The 16,656-nt window shown below is 39.4% G+C and overlaps 2 non-coding genes across 2 annotated transcripts; both read right to left on the bottom strand.

The window, feature by feature from the left end:
* Positions 1 to 1,464: 1,464 nt before the first annotated feature.
* TRNAT-AGU (transfer RNA threonine (anticodon AGU)) lies at positions 1,465 to 1,538 on the bottom strand. The gene has a single exon. It is a non-coding gene; the product is annotated as a tRNA-Thr (tRNA).
* Positions 1,539 to 3,486: 1,948 nt separating this feature from the next.
* Positions 3,487 to 3,560, bottom strand: TRNAT-AGU (transfer RNA threonine (anticodon AGU)). The gene has a single exon. It is a non-coding gene; the product is annotated as a tRNA-Thr (tRNA).
* Positions 3,561 to 16,656: the final 13,096 nt, after the last annotated feature.

The raw sequence follows: 16,656 nt of genomic DNA, 5'->3' as shown, positions 1-16,656 counted from the left end.
TTACAAGACAGGCGCTTTAACCACTAAGCCACAGCACCTCTTTGTCCTAAAGCGGTTGAATAATTCACTTAGTTGCATTATTGGTTCTCAATGCCTTCTGTGGAGAATTCTTTTTCTGTGTTATTACGTTAGACATAAAAGAATTCCCCATCACTTAAGAAGAATACCTAAGTCTTTGTTAAAAGGTACTCATAAAAGTAGATTACATTTTTGAGTGTTTCACAAATTATTATTGTAGAGCACTGCATCACTTTTCCTCTTCAACTCCATGGTTTGATTTCCTATTTATCTTCCTCTTTGATATACCCTTCATTTTACATTCACAGTCTAGCTTCTGTCATCTTGAAAATACTCTGAATTTTATTTAGTATCAAGATGAATTGTTCAATAGTAAGCTGATTCAAATTTTTCATTTTTAAATTATATCAAACGTTCATCTAATTAAAATAATCTGTTATTTAACTATGAAAAGAGAAAGGTGCTGCTAAGAGTTGAAGTTAGGATCTCCTGTTTTCCATAAAGACACTTTAACCACCTAGGCCACAGAACCTGCATCACAAACTTTACTGGATCTGATAACAGAATGGAGTGCAATAGAAATCTCGTTTTTCAATTTTCTTTTCTAAGTTGATACAACTCTGTTGTCAAACACTATAGGTGAGAAGACCAAATTTATTTTAGAATACTTCCTTAATGAGTGACTTACCCTACCTATAGAATATAAAATTATGTGTTGTGAGTAAAATGCATTAGTTAAATTGAACTTTCAATTTATTTGTTGTCTCTTTCCTTTTCTTTAACATTCTCTTTTCCCCTATTCTTTTATGGTATTGCTTTGAAATACTGCAAAACACGAAAGTGTTTATTTCATTTGGAGATCAAGCATTCTAAAGTCAACAGAACACTACTCTTGTTTTTAAACTATATTTAATGTTTACTTGAAGAAATTGAGTTTTAAAAGTTTGAACTAATTCTAAAGTGTTGCTGAAATTTGAAAACAGGACTTCCTATTTATGAGAGAGAAGCTTTGACCACTAAAAACCAGCACCTACTTATCTTACGAAATATGAATAGCTGACTTTGTGGAGATGACTTGTCCTCACTGCCTTCAGTGCAGTCTTGTTTATCTGTGGTGAAATGTTGAACTGAAAGCATTTCCCATCACTTAACAAGAATACCTACATTTTAGTTAAAAAGTACTTAGAAAAGTGGATTACATTTTTGAGTGGTTTACACATAATAATTGTAGAGGAATACATCAATTGGCCTCAACTATAGGGTTTTGGTTCATATATACCTTCCTATTTGATTTACTCTTCATTGTACATTCAAAGTATTGCTTCTGTTACAATGAAAATTCTCTGAATTTTATTTAATATTAAGATGACTCAGGTTTTTCATTTTTAAATTGTGTTAGAGAAGCATCTCAGGAAACTGATCTGTAATTTAACAATTAAAATATGAAGGTGCTGCTGAGATTTGAACTCAGGATCTCCTGTTTACTAGACAGGCGATTTAACCAGCTAAGCCACAGCACTTGTGTGACAAAGTTTATTGAAATAGTTAGCTGAATGGAGTGAAATAGAAATCAATTTTGTTTTTTTAATTTTCTTTTCTAAGTTCACACAATTCGGTTCTGAAACACTGTAGGTGAGAACACCAAATTTATTTAAAAATACTTCCATAAGAGGTGGCTTACTGTTCTTCTAGAATATTGAATTATGTCTTGTGAGTGAAATGCATTAGTTAAATTCAACTCTAAATTGAATTTTCATCTCTTTCCTGGTCGTTGTAATTCTCATTTCCCTTATTCATGCATGGTATTGCTTTGAAATTCTGCAAAATACCAAGTGCCTATTTCATTATGAGATGAAGCATTCTAAAGTGAATAGGAGTCTACTCTTGTTTTTAAACTGTATTTAACATTTTCTTGAAGAAATTAAATTCTATAAGTTTGGAGCAAATTTGAGGTACTGCTGAGATTTAAACTCAGTATTTCCTGTTTACAAGACAGGTGCTTTAACCACTAAGCCAAAGCACCTCTTTGTTCTAAGGCGATTGAATAATTCACTTAGTTGCATTATTGGTTCTCAATGCCTTCTGTGGAGTCTTCTTTTTCTGTGTTATTACGTTAGACATAAAAGAATTCCCCATCACTTAAGAAGAATACATAAGTCTTTGTTAAAAAGTACTCATAAAAGTAGATTGCATTTTTGAGTGTTTCACAAATTATTATTGTAGAGGACTGCATCACTTTTCCTCTTCAACTCCATGGTTTGATTTCCTATTTATCTTCCTCTTTGATATACCCTTCATTTTACATTCACAGTCTAGCTTCTGTCATCTTGAAAATACTCTGAATTTTATTTAGTATCAAGATGAATTGTTCAATAGTAAACTGATTCAAATTTTTCATTTTTAAATTATATCAAACGTTCATCTAATTAAAATAATCTGTTATTTAACTATGAAAAGAGAAAGGTGCTGCTAAGAGTTGAAGTTAGGATCTCCTGTTTTCCATAAAGACACTTTAACCACCTAGGCCACAGAACCTGCATCACAAACTTTACTGGATCTGATAACAGAATGGAGTGCAATAGAAATCTCGTTTTTCAGTTTTCTTTTCTAAGTTGATACAACTCTGTTGTCAAACACTATAGGTGAGAAGACCAAATTTATTTTAGAATACTTCCTTAATGAGTGACTTCCCCTACCTATAGAATATAAAATTATGTGTTGTGAGTAAAATGCATTAGTTAAATTGAACTTTCAATTTATTTGTTGTCTCTTTCCTTTTCTTTAACATTCTCTTTTCCCCTATTCTTTTAGGGTATTGCTTTGAAATTCTGCAAAACACAAAGTGTTTATTTCATTTGGAGATCAAGCATTCTAAAGTCAACAGAACACTACTCTTGTTTTTAAACTATATTTAATGTTTACTTGAAGAAATTGAGTTTTAAAAGTTTGAACTAATTCTAAAGTGTTGCTGAAATTTGAAAACAGGACTTCCTATTTATGAGAGAGAAGCTTTGGCCACTAAACAACAGCACCTACTTATCTTACAAAATATGAATAGCTGACTTTGTGGAGATGACTTGTCCTCACTGCCTTCAGTGCAGTCTTGTTTATCTGTGGTGAAATGTTGAACAGAAAAGCATTCCCCACCACTCAAGAAGAATACCTACATTTTAGTTAAAAAGTACTTAGAAAAGTGGATTACATTTTTGAGTGGTTTACACATAATAATTGTAGAGGAATACATCAATTGCCTTCAACTCTAGGGTTTTAGTTCATATATACCTTCCTATTTGATTTACTCTTCCTTTTACATTCAAAGTATTGCTTCTGTTACCATGAAAATTCTCTGAATTTTGTTTAATATTAAGATGAACTGTCTATTAGTAAGATGACTCTGATTTTTCATTTTTAAATTGTGTTAGAGAACATGTCAGGAAACTGATCTGTAATTTAACAATTAAAATATGAAGGTGCTGCTGAGATTTGAACTCAGGATCTCCTGTTTACTAGACAGGCGCTTTAACCAGCTAAGCCACAGCACCTGCATGACAAAGTTCTATGAAATAGTTAGCTGAATGGAGTGAAATAGAAATCAGTTTTGTTTTTTTAGTTTTCTTTTCTAAGTTCACACAACTCTGTTCTGAAACACTGTAGGTGAGAACACCAAATTTATTTAAAAATACTTCCATAAGAGGTGGCTTACCGTTCTTCTAGAATATTGAATTATGTCTTGTGAGTGAAATGCATTAGTTAAATTCAACTCTAAATTGAATTTTCATCTCTTTCCTGGTTGTTGAAAAGGAATTAGCAGATATGAAAGTAAAGATATTTTCAATTAATATTTGGGCTAGATGGACTAAAAATGTATACAGAGCAACCTGTTAACCCTCCTGAGATCACACATGTTGAATATACTTCAATATCATTTTCAGTTACACTCTAAGAAAACAAAACTAATCTCATGATGTAGCTTCTAAAAGAATCATGGTATTCAGAAGAGACAATGCCTCAAGTATTATACGTCACAGAGAGCGAATGCATGCCTCTTGTAGTGTGTTCAATTGTAGGTGGAGCTCTCTTGCGTGTGTTATTACTTGATAAAGAATGATAGCAAGAGTAGCGGAAACATGAGTGAGTTATGCAGTATATTGTTGATGACGTGACACAAAAATGTTCGGTCTGCAAGAGAAGATAACAAATATGTGTTTCCTTTTGTGGTATTGCAATGATTGAATCCTCTTAGTGTCCTGTATTTCTGCTCTTTAGGTACTCCTCAGTGTTCACTTTGTTCGCACAGTAAAATGTAACATTTTGGAAAAAATATATATGAAGGCAGTAAACTGTCTTTGCCCATACTTGTCTCACACAGGGCACTCAATCAATTCATTGCTACTGGTTACTGATTTCAAGGGCAAATGAGCATCATCTGAGCAGTACAATCTGTTCATTTCAGACAAATTCCACAGTTAGAAGAAGAGATGCCAGTAAGTTAGGGACGAATAGGAGTCTTAATGTGTTGAACTGTGATGCCATCACATCCCTGTACCACCGTGGGACAAAAGTGTCAATGCAAGCGCATTGTATTGGCGAACATAAAAGTGTAGGTTTGCTACCCGTGCAGTCTCTGGAGACTGTATATGCAGCCTTTAGAAATGACCTGAGTAGTCGAATCCTGCATCTTGGGTATTAATGAGGTGAGACTTCTAATACAACCCATTACGTATGGATAATTTGTACTCAACCGGATCAGTCAACTAATTCAGTGAAAGGGACTGATGTTGCAGCGCATCTTTGAAAACCTAGAGCTCTGCTTCTAACTACCAAGTTGATACATCTGCTCTGCAATATCAAGTTGAGGGGAATGCAGGCTGTAATTTAAACTAAGCGAAAAGTGGGAGATACATAGACAGTAACATAAATGGTGTTGCAGTTAAGGATTCTGAGTGTTGAGTATGAAGCTTCTATTTTATGTACAGTGTTTGAAGAACAGGACTGTTATTGCTGTGGGGTGTTAGTGGATGGGGGCACTGTGGAGTTTAGTAGTCTCTTGCTAGAAATTAGGAGAGTGAAACAAGATAGTGGCAGATATATGGTGCTGGGGTGGTGATGACGAGGTGGCTGTATGATTGCATATTTTGAGGGATTGAGATTTTGGTGATGTATAGTGGTAGTGTAATGTAGGTGGATTTTGCATGGCCTCATTTACAATATTTTGGTGCAGGGCAGCACCACAAGGCTTTTTGCTGCGCTGCCCTGCGCCAAAGGAAAAGGGTATGAGATACAGTGCATTCCTGTCCTCGTCCACTGGGCTGGTGCACAATTTGCTGCCATGCACCAATGCAATCATTCTTGCACCATGGTACAAGGGTGCCTGCATTGTAGGAATTGCTGTTTTGTGCAGGAAGGGACACCTTCCTGCACAGAAACAATCAATGGAGGTATGTTCCCCATTCTAAGTGTGCTGCAGAATACAGCACACATATTTTTTGAAAAAAACGGTGAGAAATAAAGTTATTTCTCTTCTTTACTCCTCCCCAGGGGAGGTGTAGGCTTTTGACGCATTGCCAGGCTTAAAAATCCTTATAAATCTGGGAATTCTTCAAAATCCGTGGGTGTTGCATGGGAACACCCCCTGCAACTTCCATGAAACACCTCTTTGATGCAGGGTAAGGCAATGCAGCGACTTGTGCTGTGTTGCCTTACTCCATATCTACAAGGCCATGAAAGGCCACACAAAGTATTTCTGTTTCAAAAAGACACCAGTCAGCTTTTCTTATACTGTAAACTATGTATGTCATTATGTACATCTCTTTGTAAGGTGTGTGATCGCTCTTGCAAGAGCTTTGGGAGATCGCAGAGTTATACATTCTGTACTAATCTGTTGTGGCGAGTTCTTTTTCATCTGGTCAGTTATTATTGAATGCTTATGTTTAATAATATATTCAGTACAGTATGTTTATTGTATTAATTATTTTATACTTCCTAGCCAGTTTTCGCAATCTGCTTGGAAGATCATACATTTGGAATTAAGTTCATAGCAGGGTGTTTTTGTCATTTTGAAGAAATTAAGATGAGAAGGGTTGTTTAAAGTACAAAAATGGTTGTTGTACTGTTGTATTTTACGATCTTGAGGTCCTCTCACGAGACACCCGCAAGAAGCCCAGGACAGAAAAGCCAAAGCAAGGAAGGACTGTGATTGGTCATATGGATGCCTTTATTTAGCAAAGAAAAATTCCTTCCTTGTTTCATCATTTACCTATTGGGATTTTCTGTTATTACACGTTTTGGCTTCCTCTCTGACTTTGATGATTTTCTGTAATCAGAATGTCATGATCTGATTCAGATGAGAACCCTACTCCTGCACCTTCAAGTCAGACAACCTGAGCCACCAAGGGAGTCATTGATCCGACAGTTGTTTCAGATGAGGGCTGGTGGGAAGAAAGTGCCTGTAAGAGTTTAGCAAGGGCAGCCAGAACAACCAATATTCCATGAGTACCACTGGGATGTGGTGACATTTGAGCTATGCTCCCTGAATGCCTGCCTTGGGTTGCATGCTCAGGCTGAGTTAGCCCATGCTGCAGAACTTGATAACTTCCAGGGGCATCCACATGTTTCTACCTTGTGATAGTGTTCCTGCCCAGGTGCTCACTGCACAAGCAGATAACAACTCGGCATATCTGAACAAATCCCTTTGTTGCTATTTATGCAAGGAGATTATTTTTTCTTCTAAGACAAGCAGAGGTGCACAGGACAGGCTTGTCCAGGCACATAAATGCTCACCTAAACAGTAGTTTTTTAAAACATCGTTTTCCTACATTTTTCTCATGTTTGTTTCGAAGGAGATTTTTTTTTTACTCACAGTTTAGTGTATTTGTTTTATCCATTTTTAAGAAAAAAAATACAAAGTTAAAAATGTTGCCCGACTCCGTGCCAATGGTTCACTCACCTCCCCTTCACTATCACACGGGGGACCAGACAGCTTTGCCCTCTGTCCCCTCTGCTCTTTATCATAGCTATGGACCCCCTTGTGTGACACCTTCAAGAAAAACATCTACATCACACACTATAGTTTAAACCAGGCCCCCTGCTCCTTTCTTTGTATGCCAATGACATCTTGCTATTTTTAAGGCAGACAAACTTCCCTTGATCCCCCTTGAAATAGTCCACTGTAGAGGTTTTTCTGGTCTCAATATTAACTGGTCCAAGTAAGAACTCTTCCCCCTCACAGACTTCTGCACACCGGTCCGCTGCAAATTCCCACTGACTTAGTGTGATCTCTCTGTCAAATATCTTGTTAGATTCTTACATTGTGACAAGGAGCACGTTATAAGATTGAACTACTGTCCAGCCATTGACAAAATGACAACTCAGTTGGAGTGGTGGACTTGTCTCCCCCTCTCCATGGCCAGCTGCATTGCCATAATTAAAATGGTAGTTCTCCCCCTTTTCTTATACCTTTTCCTCAACATTCCCATCCACTCACAAAACCCTATCCACCACAATCTGGGCTTGGAGGAAGCTTTTACAACTCCTGGGGGGTGGACTCCCATACTCTCCATTGCTGCCCCTGGCCAGTACCTCTTGGCTCCATCTCACCCGGGAAAAGCTGTTCAAATGCAGATTAGCACAACACACTTTGCAAACACTTGGTGACCTCTTTCCAGATGACCAGACTTACTTACTTGTAATGGAGGATGAAAGCACAGACACTTGAGCAGTAGTGCCACACTGACATAAATATATGTACCTAGTGCACCCCGGGTATGTCTACGTATCATTATTCTCACCGAAGACTCCTCGTTCCTTCATCTCTGGTCTTCTCCTCTCCATGTGGTATAACTTCCTGGTCCTCAGTGTCCAGTTCTGAACTGTATATTAATTACATACCATTTTGTAATTATATACATGCTTTATTAGGCCCCCCGAACAGGATGATACTGATTGTCTATTGTTTTAACTAAAGCTTTAAAAAAGTTTACAATTATAAAAAACACAAAAAATACAGTTGTTGAAAATATGACTTGAAAAAGCTCTTTTCAGAGCTATCCTGTACCTTCATTATGCATGATGTTTGTAATGTGTACACTCTTTTTTTCATTCTTGATAACTCATGCCAGACACTTGTGAGAGTAATGATGTTCTCATACATAGTGTGGTTGACCCTAGCAGGCCTCTCTCAAGACAGAGCCAGGTGCCCAGTACTCCATGTTTACTGCAAGGGGGTAGTGCCTGCTGCGTTATGCTCATGAGCCTCTTGCGAGAGCATACTTTTATATTGGAATGGGCATTTCACTGAACATATCCAGTTATAATAGGTATAATTTATATCCACCAGATTTTCGCTACCCATTTTTTAATATGATCCCGGCAAGAGTCTTGCGAGATGATAAAAATATTTTAGAGGAAGAATTTACAATTTCCTTCATTACAATACTTACCTCTAAAAATCCCCACTACTAGACTTTGGAGAAACACTGGCTTCTCCATTGACACCTTGCATGAAGGGAACTGGTGTGTAGAGTAGGGTGTAAAGAAACACTGCCAGTCCATCCACACCTTTCCCAGGCTTAGTAGTATGAATAGTACGTGGGGATGGTACTCGCTTCACATGTAAGACCCCACTATTCCATACCAAGTATAACAAATACTACCCTCCTCACTGATGTCTCTCCCCAGGGCTATCCCCAGCCAGATAGATATATAGTAGTATGTAGGGTAGCTTTGTTTTGGGCACTAACACCTACCTCCACTACAATTTGGATATCCAGTATGGTGTCGTGAACCAGGGGCATCTGTCTTTTTACCTCTTCTTAAAACAACAATGATATGTAGTGCTGTCTGGGACGTAGGGAGAAACTCCCCTGTTTTCTGGGACAAGCCTCTTGCATGATAACTCTGTGTAGTATAGGTTCTAGAGATACTGTCCTCTCTCTTATGATGTGTCTCTCGAATAGTGCTTGTGCATATTATGGTGTGAAAAGTAGCTTACCTTTGTGGTCAGACGTCTCCCCCGCAGGAAAGAAGTACAAGAAAAGTATGCAGTTGAAATTACCTTTATATTCATACCTTGCATAACAACTATAGAGACTATGATATTAAAACACACTGTCCTCTAAGCGAAGACATCTCCCCAGAATAACCCATGTGTAAAATATGATGTGGGTAGAAACTGTTGTTTCTTCTTATGCCTCTCATCATGATAATGAATGTCATTAGTAGAGTGTAAAATGCTGTGGATGTCATTATGACCCCGGCGGACGGCAGTAAAATGGAGAAAAGTACTGCCAAAAGGCTGGCGGTACTTTTCCCCATATTACAACATTGGCGGTTTGGCTCAAGCCAAACCGCCAATGTACCACACTGTCCACCACGGCGGTAATGACCGCCGGGCTGGAGACTTCAGTCTCCAGCCAGGCAGCCGTCACTAGCCCATACGTGGGATTATGACCCCGCCTACCGCCATGGTTTTCGTGGCAACCTTACCGCCACTGTTCTGCTTTCCTTCTTATCTTGTATCAGAGCTTACAGAACATATCAAGAATGCACTTCTGAGTTCAAAGAAGACCTTTATTGTTGTTAATTCTTCCCCACCCACAAGTTTGTGAGAGACAAATTAATAGATTTCAAGCACACATTCAAATGAGTAAAAGTATCGCAGCAATGAAAACAAAATATATCACAGTACTTCTCAGTTGCAGTTTACACAGCAGGTTATATATATATAAGATATTGATAAGATATTGAATGCAAAGCAAAACAAATACTTCACCGTGTGAGAAACTATTTACAGCTTCATCTTTCTGGGGTCTGCAAGTTGATGACTCCGGTCAACTGCGAGAAAGAGATTATCTACCCACACAGGAGACTGGCAACTGGCACCAAGTTCCAGCCCGAAGTCAAGCAGATTTGAATCTAAATCTCTGTAGCCCGAGTCATCCGTTACAAAAGCGTGCCCCCTCCTCTCAGACTCGGGAAAACTACACAAGCCTTTGGAGACTGGCCAGATCTCCTAGACTTCTCCTCTTCCCAAGCCTGAGCAGAAAGGAAAACACCAAATGTACTCTCTCTTTCAGGTCTAGGCTGGTGTGAAGAAAACATCTTGGTTCATCTTGTGCAAAAACACAGCTTGGAAAAATACAGCTTGGATTCTCAACTGCAATGTCTAACTCTGCGTTAAAGGCAATAGGCAGCTAACCTAAATATCAAATGCAATGTCTAATGTCATGTCAAAGCTAATAGGCAGCTAAGCTGAATACAAAATGCAATGTCTAATATCATGTCAAAGCCAATAGGCAGCTAAGCTGAATACAAAATGCAATGTATAATATCATGTCAAAGCCAATAGGCAGCTAAACTGAATACAGCATGTCAAAGCCAATAGGCAGAATACAGAATGTAATGGCTAATGCAATGTCAAAGCCAATAGGCGGCTAAACTGAACTAAACATACAATGTGCTACTGGTGAGCATTGAGCAACTAATATGCGCAGTGGTGAAACACAAAGTCATTGGTCAAACAAAATTAATAGCATCACATTCCACCCTATGACCAATTAATTTTTGTTTCACATATCTCTTGTTTCAAACAAAAAAACAAAAAACATCAGCACAAAAAAAAAACATTATCAGCAAACCAGATTTAAATGATCAAAGCAATCCCTGTAAAGCAATGGAAGTGGATTAACATATTGATCTCATAACCTTTCACATCAGATACATCTACACAGAAAAGACTGAAACTTTTATACTCTGAATGAGATGATAGTGTCTATAAAATAGCAATTGATGTAGCATGAGTACTACTCAGGTAAAGGTGCACGATCCACCTGAAAGGTTTGCTGGAAGGTAAGTGAAAGTCAGAGTTCCACACGAGAAAACACAGACAGTTAACTGTTAAGGTTGCTTAGTTCCAGTAGAAGAATGCAATCAAACAAGTTGAACTTGAACTGAAGGCGCCACTTGCGCAAAATGGATCCATGGTGCTTGTACTGTACTCAGTCAGGTTCAGGTTGGGGGTTCGGTCCTTTCCCCGACCCCACACGCACACACCCGAAGGAGGACCACACAGCACACTCAGGGACAGTGGCGAAACGTGGTAGGATCTGCAAAAGAAAAGAGTATGACTTTTCTTGCAAATAACATTTGTCATTTGAAATGTACCCTTCCTCTTCCTTTCCCTGTTTTATAATCAGCAGGACGTTTTTGGGGCCCTTTCTTATATTTTCTGCAGGTTCTGGAGGGTCACTTAGGGCTTCAACCCACACCTCAGCACTGAGGTTTTTATCTGCTGCACCACAGCTTCCCTTTTCTTGCACTGCCAGAGGGGCTGGGGCAGACTCATTCTTTACCAAACCTCCATTCACTGCACCTTTGACAAGTTGGGCCATTCTGTCTCCAATTTGTATGAATGAATCAGATTCTTTTCTAGGTATCAGCATAATTTTGACTTCTCCTTGGTAATCTGCAGCAATCACTCGCCCTAAAACCTGATCAATTTGCCATATCTGTCCTGGTAACTTTCCTCTCCCTGTGACTGCTTGTGGGACAGATTTATCTTGTGTGTGCTGCACAGTTTTTATCAAATCTAGGGGAATGTGCATCTCTCTCATCTCTGCCCACCTGTAAGTGGCTTTTTCTCACATCTGTTCACATTTCTGGTGCACCCTCTTAGCCATCCCCACTAAGGCAGAATTCTGGGTGAACACTTCTCTCTCTGAATTTTTTCCTTTAACATCTGCAAGGGAATTGAACCAGTTATGTACAAGCCATGTGGAAAACCAAACGGCTAAACCATTGGCAATGAACCAAGAATCAGCGTAAAAATGACACATCTCACGCAGCTCTTGCTTTAAAATCTGACACACATTGTACAACGTTGTTCCTTCTACTGTGCCAGAAAACAACATTTCAGTCAATGAATCATTAGTAAAACAAACATGCTTTTTATCCTCAGTGGACACGACTTCAAATGGTGCACTCAATTTCACTGGTGACTCTTTTACCTGTGATACTCTAGCCCTGATCCAGTGTATGATCCTAGCTAGGGGCACTCTTTTCTTCCCCTGTTCTTGATTTACATGTAAATCAGTGTTTCCCTCTTGCACTGCGCAGAAACCTAAAGTCTGAATTATTTCATTTGCCAAATCACAAGCGCGCAGCTGCATATAATTTTTCCCAGTGACCATATACCAAAGTGTTAGGATTTCACTCAGATGAGGGCTATTCAGTTTCCAAAAATCAAACAAGCTAATGAAACTCGGTGTCTCTTGCTTAGTGCAAACAGTAAGAAACTCTAAAATCTTTCGATTTACTTGTGCATTTTGCGATGGTACCTTGTAAATCACATTCTGAGCTCCGTCCCTGTTATCAGTTAAGGAATGCACTTTGACTGCCAAAAAACCTGACTCACACAGAGGCGCAGAGTAGCTCGAAGCTGTCTTAACCCCCTCATTACTGGAATGAGAAAAGACAGATTCTTCTAAAACAGCATTTTTATACATTTCAGCATTATCTTGCATTAATGTATTCTGGCTAATTTGCTCACGTAAATTCTCATTTTCATGTTCCAACTGCCTACATTTCTCCTGCATTTCTCTGTAAGCAGATAAAAGTATCCAAACCCTTCTGTCAACAACAAAAGGATCATCATTGCTTCCAAAAGGCACATTTTCTAAATATGCTTCATCACAACAAAAAAACATGTTTCTCACAGCACTATCAGGCAGTTTAACTACACATGCATTTTCAAGCATGGTCTGCCGTGCTTCTGTAATTCTCCAAACAACAAAAAACAATTACACTTTTAAATTGTGCACATAGAAATCTATCATTCGACCCCTGCCCCACTTCTGGTACCAAAATGTTCTGCTTTCCTTCTTATCTCGTATCAGAGCTTACAGAACATATCAAGAATGCACTTCTGAGTTCAAAGAAGACCTTTATTGTTGTTAATTCTTCCCCACCCACATGTTCGTGAGAGACGAATTAATAGATTTCAAGCACACGTTCAAATGAGTAAAAGTATCGCAGCAATGAAAACAAAATATATCACAGTACTTCTCAGTTGCAATGTACACAGCAGGTTATATATATATAAGATATTGATAAGATATTGAATGCAAAGCAAAACAAATACTTCACCATGTGAGAAACTATTTACAGCTTCATCTTTCTGGGGTCTGCAAGTTGAAGACTCCGGTCAACTGCGAGAAAGAGATTATCTACCCACACGGGAGACTGGCAACTGGCACCAAGTTCCAGCCCGAAGTCAAGCAGATTCTAATCTAAATCTCTGTAGCCCGAGTCATCCGTTACAAAAGCGTGCCCCCTCCTCTCAGACTCGGGAAAACTACACAAGCCTTTGGAGATTGGCCAGATATCCTAGACTTCTCCTCTTCCCAAGCCTGAGCAGAAAGGAAAACACCAAATGTACTCTCTCTTATCAGGTCTAGGCTGGTGTGAAGAAAACATCTTTGTTCATCTTGTGCAAAAACACAGCTTGGAAAAATACAGCTTGGATTCTCAACTGCAATGTCTAACTCTACGTTAAAGGCAATAGGCAATGTCTAATATCATGTCAAAGCCAATAGGCAGCTAAGCTGAATACAAAATGCAATGTATAATATCATGTCAAAGCCAATAGGCAGCTAAACTGAATACAGCATGTCAAAGCCAATAGGCAGAATACAGAATGTAATGGCTAATGCAATGTCAAAGCCAATAGGCGGCTAAACTGAACAAAACATACAATGTGCTACTGGTGAGCATTGAGCAACTAATATGCGCAGTGGTGAAACACAAAGTTATTGGTCAAACAAAATTAATAGCATCACAGCCACGAAAACCATGGTGGCAGGCACCATCAGTGACAGGGAAATCCTTCCCTGTCACTGATAGGGGTCTTCCCCGTCCGCCTCCCCCTTCCCAGGTTTCCCCCCAACCCCCCTTCCCTCTCCTGACTCCCCCACGACATACACACACCTTCACTCACCAACGTACACACGCATACACACACTCATCCCCACATTCATCCACGCATGCATACATCCATTCACACACACATCCACACACACTGACATCCATACATGCACACATGCATGCACACAACACAACATACACACACTCACACTTCCATACATGCACACACAGACAACACGCATCACACACCGCATACACACAAAGACACACACACACACACCCACACACACACGACCCCCACACACCTCCCCTGTCGGAGCAACCAACTTACCTTTTGTGAGGGGATCCTCCGGCAGGAGACAGGACGGGGCGCTGCTGTCCGCCAGCAGAACACTGCCAGGCCGTATCCTGTGTCATGATACGGTCTGTGACGGTCTACTGGCATGGCGCTGCAGCTGGCAGCAGCGCCACCTCACCGCCGTCCATCGGTATGACCACAGCCGGATTTCCGCCATCCTTCTGGCGGAAATCTGGCTATGGTCATAATCCGGCTGACGGCTGGTAGCCGCGGCAACAGTCTTTTGGCGGCCGTTGCCGAGGCAGTAGTGGGTATATGCCACAGTTGTTATAATGAGGGCCTGTATCCCTTCTGTTGACAACTGTGTCTTGCACAACCAGTGTGCACATTTGAATGTAAGGACACACTCACCTCTCTCACTGACAACTCCTTATGGGGACAAGCTTGTTTAGTACGGTGTACACAAAGAAGGACCTCTGCACTGAAACTTCTCTCTAGAGTGACAGTCATATATACTAAAATGTGCAAAAGAACTGCCCTCACCGCCAGCAGACAGCAATGCGTAGTTTACTATGAGAATGCATTTTCCTCTGTACCAAAACCAGGCTCTTCTATAAACATCTTTATTCTACAGTGGGAAGAAGCACTAATCTCTCCATAGTACAGTAAATATCCATATACGTACAGGAGAAGAGTTATAGTTCATGAAGAATGTACTGTCACTTTAACTTAGCATTAGAAGATTTTATTAATTTTCACATCTTTAAAAGCTATTAGGGAAAGGAATCAGTAGTAACTTCAAACATTTTATTAAAAAATATGTGACAACATAACAAACAATAACAACATTGAAAAAACTACAACGATAGTAAAAACAACAAAATTTGTAAATTACTATTTATCGTTGCTGATTTGTAAAATATAGAAAAAGGAGTTCAGCAGGGGCAGCAAGAACAACCAATAAAGCATGAGTACCACTGGCATGTGACGACATTTGAGGGCTGTGTACCTTCAACACCTTGCTTGGGCCGCATTAACCCATGCTGCAAAGCTTGTTAACTTCTCAGAGGTGTCCACTTGCCCCCTAAGATATCTACACGTCGTGCCTTTGCCATGCACAGTTTTTTCATTCATAATTTTATCTCAAATGATAATATCAGTAATGCCATAGAAGGTGTCCTCAGTGATATAATATGTGGAGTAATTAGCTGTGCATGGTGAAGGCACCAGTTTTAGTTGCCTTAGGGCGGGATTTATAGTTACTTGAAATGCCTCTAACTAAAACTGCTGAATTTCTATGGTTTTGTACAAGTAAATTCAGAACCTAACTATAACGTCCCTGTAGCCGTTTTTTTTTCTCAGTGAGTTCTTACGTTTAAAATAAATTCTATTTCCTAACTTTAATGTCCTTATAACCTTTAGGTTTTTCAGTGAAGTTCTATGCTTTTGAAATGTAAAGTAATTTTTATTACTATACCTTGATCCAACCACGGCAAGGCCTGCGGCCAACCCCCATAACCTCTCAACCCTGTGCCGGACACAACTTTTGGCCTTGTGCGGTGGGGGTTGGCCACAGGGCCTGTCTGGGTGAGTGGATCTGTGAGTGGATGCATGAGTGTCTGAGCGGTTCTGAGTGGATGCATGAATATATGAGAGGGTGTGTGAGTGGGCACGTGAGGCTCTGAGTGCATCTTTGAGAGAATGGATTAGTGTATGAAAGAGTCTCTGAATTTAATATTATTATTATTTTTTAAATTTGACTAATTGGAGAATTCATTGTGACGAATATTCACAAATTCATTGCTATGTTACACGGGACTGCACTGAGCGTTATGATGTATTTACATATTTCACACATAGCAAAAAATGTAAATTTAAACCTATAATAATTTGACAATAAAAATCACCTGTATATCACACCCCTTGGTCAGGGTACCTACACCCTCACCCCTTATGCGTCTTTCATTTTGTTTCTCAGCCTCAGGGACTGTGCCTTGGGACCTTAAAATGGCAGATGCAACTTTCTGGTCAGATTGCGGCCAGCCAATCACAGTGTTCCTTGTGGTGCATGCATTACGAATATACTGCAATTGTTGCAAAATCATCGCAAAGGATCCGCAGCCCTAGATATACAAATGTGTTTTCCATTTTGTATCTTGAAAACTACTGAATGGATTTACACTAGATAACATCTGCTGAATTAAATCTAGCTTTCTGCCACATTTGGTGTAATTCTGTCCAGCGGTTTAGGCTGTAAGTGTATTTGAAACTGCAATGGGAATTAATATGGGAAACACACTTTTTTGACTGCCCCTTTTTTTGCCCCTACTTGACAGATCACCCCAAAATGTTCCATGCACAAAAAGAATCACTGGCACACTTTTTTGGGAATTGTTTTTGAAGATTTCTCAAATGACACCAAA

This window comes from Pleurodeles waltl, chromosome 12 (assembly GCF_031143425.1).
Source record: "Pleurodeles waltl isolate 20211129_DDA chromosome 12, aPleWal1.hap1.20221129, whole genome shotgun sequence".
Classification (NCBI taxonomy): Eukaryota; Metazoa; Chordata; class Amphibia; order Caudata; family Salamandridae; genus Pleurodeles; species Pleurodeles waltl.
The sequence above is the reverse complement of the archived record's forward strand: the minus strand, read 5'-3'. Positions and strand labels throughout refer to the sequence as shown.